Genomic DNA, 3,903 nt, shown 5'->3' on the forward strand with positions numbered 1-3,903 from the left:
GCAACACAGACCAGTGATAGATCAGCTACGTCTTCAGAGGCTTTGTGGAGGTAATGGTATTAGAGGTGGAGGTAGAGATGCGAGAGGTGGAGGTGCAGGTACTGTTCTGGCTTGTGGTAGAGAAGTTTCGGTCCTAGTTTGCACCGTATCGGGTCATGCCCAGTGATTCTTTGAGTGCCTTGTGTATGTGTCCACGCCGGTGAGTGATTTTATTGTGGTGGACTGCGACCATTGTTCACGTATAGTGGTTATTGGCGGTTTTGAGACCCGTGTTGATTTACTGCTTTTAGATATGGTGGAATTCGACGTTATATTGGGGATGGATTGGTTGTCCCCGTATCATGCTATCTTAGATTGTCACGCCAAGACCGTGACCTTGGCTTTGCCAGAATTGCCCCGACTAGAGTGGAGAGGGACCTCAGGTCATGCCACTCGCAGAGTTATTTCATATGTTAAGGCTCGACGCATGGTCGAGAAGGGGTATTTGGCTTATCTGGCATATGTCCGTGACTCCAGCACAGCGGTTCCTTCTATTGACTCTGTTCCTGTTGTTCGAGAGTTCCCCGAGGTGTTTCCTTCAGACCTGCCGGGTATGCCGCCCGACAGGGATATTGATTTCTGTATTGATCTGGCTCCGGGCACGCAGCCCATTTCTATTCCGCCGTATCGCATGGCCCCGCCAGAGTTGAAGGAGTTAAAGGACCAGTTGCAGGAATTACTAGAGAAGGGTTTTATCAGGCCTAGTGTTTCTCCTTGGGGTGCGCCGGTGTTATTTGTGAAGAAGAAGGATGGTTCGATGCAGATGTGTATTGATTTCCGACAGTTGAACAAGGTGACGATAAAGAACAAGTATCCATTGCCGAGAATTGATGATTTGTTTGACCAGCTTCAGGGAGCAAAGGTGTTTTCAAAGATAGACTTGAGATCTGGCTACGATCAGCTGAAGATTAGGGCGTCTGATGTCCCTAAGACAGCGTTCCGCACTCGGTATGGGCACTATGAGTTTTTAGTCATGTCATTTGGGTGACCAATGCCTCAGCAGCATTTATGGAGTTGATGAACCGAGTGTTCAGGCCATATCTAGACTTATTTGTGATAGTCTTTATTGATGACATCCTGGTGTACTCTCGCAGCCAGGAAGAGCACGAGCAGCACCTTAGAGTGGTTCTTCAGACTCTGAAGGATAGTCAGTTATATGCTAAGTTTTCGAAGTGCGAGTTCTGGTTGAGTTCGGTTGCATTTCTGGGTCATATTGTATCGGCAGAGGGTATTCAGGTGGACCCGAAGAAGATTGAGGCAATTAAGAATTGGCCTTGACCAGCTTCAGCGACCGAGATTCGGAGTTTCTTGGGGTTAGCAGGTTACTACCGTCGGTTCGTGGAGAGATTTTCTTCTATTGCAGCCCCGATGACCAGATTGACCCAGAAGGGTGCCCAGTTCAGATGGTCAGATGAGTGTGAGGCGAGCTTCCAGAAGCTCAAGACAGCTCTGACCACGGCACCCGTCTTGGTTTTGCCCACGGGTTTAGGGCCTTACACGGTCTATTGCGATGCTTCCCATATTGGACTTGGAGCAGTATTGATGCAGGATGGCAAGGTTATTGCTTATGCTTCGAGACAGTTGAAGATCCACGAGAAAAATTATCCGGTTCATGATCTAGAGTTGGCAGCGGTTGTTCATGCTTTAAAGATTTGGAGGCATTATCTGTATGGTGTGACGTGTGAGGTGTACACGGATCACAAGAGCCTGCAGTATCTGTTCAAGCAGAAGGAGTTGAATGTGAGGCAGAGGAGATGGCTAGAGTTGTTGAAAGATTTTGATGTTACTATCTTATATCACCCGGGTAAGGCCAATGTGGTGGCCAATGCATTAAGTAGGAAGACTGCCAGCATGGGTAGTCTTGCGTATATTTCGGTCAGCCAGAGACCGCTTGCTTTAGATATTCAGGCGTTGGCCAATCGATTGGTGAGATTAGATATTTCTGAGCCCAGCAGAGTGTTAGCTTGCACGGTCGCTCGATCTTCTCTATTGGAGCGTATCCGTGATCGGCAATTTGATGATCCCCATTTGTGTGTCCTGAGAGACACGGTGCAGCGTGGAGGTGCCACGAAGGTGACCTTAGATGATGATGGTGTTTTGAGATTACAGGGTCGAGTTTGTGTGCCCAATGTTGATAGGATTCGCGAGTTGATCTTAGCGGAGGCCCATAGTTCTCGGTATCTATCATTTCGGATCGGGGTACGCAATTTACCTCGCGCTTTTGGAGAGCGGTTCAGCAAGAGTTAGGTACCCAGGTTCAGTTGAGCACAGACCGGCAGTCCGAGTGGACTATTCAGATTTTGGAGGATTTGCTCCGGGCTTGTGTCATTGATTTTGGAGGCTCGTGGGACCAGTTTCTGCCTTTAGCAGAGTTCGCCTACAATAACAGCTACCAGTCCAGCATTCAGATGGCTCCATATGAGGCGTTGTATGGTAGGCGATGTCGATCTCCAGTCGGATGGTTCGAGCCGGGAGAGGCTCGGTTATTGGGTACAGACTTAGTTCAGGAGGCCTTAGATAAGGCCAAGATTATTCAGGAGAGGCTTCGTTCAGCTCAGTCTAGGCAAAAGACTTATGCAGACCGTAAGGTCCGAGATGTAACTTTCATGATCGGAGAGCGGGTATTGCTCCGGGTGTCGCCTATGAAGGGCGTGATGAGATTCGGAAAGAAGGGCAAGCTTAGCCCTAGGTACATTGGTCCGTTTGAGATTCTTGATCGAGTAGGAGAGGTGGCTTATAGGCTTGCATTGCCACCTAGCTTATCAGCCGTGCATCCAGTTTTTCATGTGTCTATGCTTCGGAGGTATCACGGCGATCCTATCCATGTATTAGACTTCAGCACGGTCCAGTTGGACAAGGATCTGTCATATGAGGAGGAGCCGGTAGCTATTCTAGGCCGGCAGGTTCGACAACTAAAGTCGAAGAGTTTTCCTTCTGTTCGTGTTCAGTGGAGAGGTCGGCCCCCTGAGGCCTCGACCTGGGAGTCCGAGTCTGACATGCGGAGCCGTTATCCACATCTATTTCCTGACTCAGGTACTTCTTTCTTTTGTCCGTTCGAGGACGAACGGTTGTTTTAGAGGTGGAGGATGTGACGACCCAAAGGGTCATCACCTGTTCCTCATTCATTCTGTGCTTCCGAGGCCTTGAAAACCTCATTTTTACTTGCCTCGATTTGCGTGCGCAGTCCGGGCGCGTAGCCGGAAAAGCTTTTATGTTGAAATATGTGAATTCTGTGAAAAATTTGAAGAATTTTGATATTAATATGTTTAAGGTTGACTTCAGTCAATATTTTTGGTAAACGGACCCGGACTCGAGATTGGACGGTCCCGGAAGGTCCGTAGAAAAATATGGGACTCGGGCATGTGCCCGGAGTCGAATTCCGAGGTCTAGAGCCCGAGAAATGAATTTTTCTGAAATTATTAAGGAAAATGGAAATGAAAATTGATTAAAAGACTGTGGTATCGGGCTCGCATTTTGGTTCCGACGAACGGTACAAGTCTTAAATACGTGTTAAGCGCTTTCTGTAAAGTTTAGTCGAAATAGGACGTCGTTTGACGTGTTTCGGACCTAAATATCTAAAGTTTGAAGTTTATGAAGTTTGAAAGGAAAATGATGATTTTGAGGCTTGATCCAATGATTTTGAGGTTATTTTGGCGATTTGATCGCTCGAGTAAGTTCGTAAGATGTTATTGAGTTAGGGTGTGTGATTGGTTAGGAGCCCCGAGGGCTCGGGAGTGTTTTCGGAGGTGTTCGGGGTGGTTTTGGACTTAGGATGATATCAGATTTTCTGCAATTTTTACACAGGGATTTCCTTCTTCGCGATCGCGCTCTTCCCCACGCGATCGCATAGCACTGAGTCGTCTT

The 3,903-nt window shown here is 47.8% G+C and overlaps 1 pseudogene; it reads left to right on the plus strand.

The window, feature by feature from the left end:
• On the plus strand, window positions 803-1,215 carry LOC109241386 (annotated as a pseudogene).

This window comes from Nicotiana attenuata, chromosome 1 (assembly GCF_001879085.1).
Source record: "Nicotiana attenuata strain UT chromosome 1, NIATTr2, whole genome shotgun sequence".
Lineage (NCBI taxonomy): Eukaryota > Viridiplantae > Streptophyta > Magnoliopsida > Solanales > Solanaceae > Nicotiana > Nicotiana attenuata.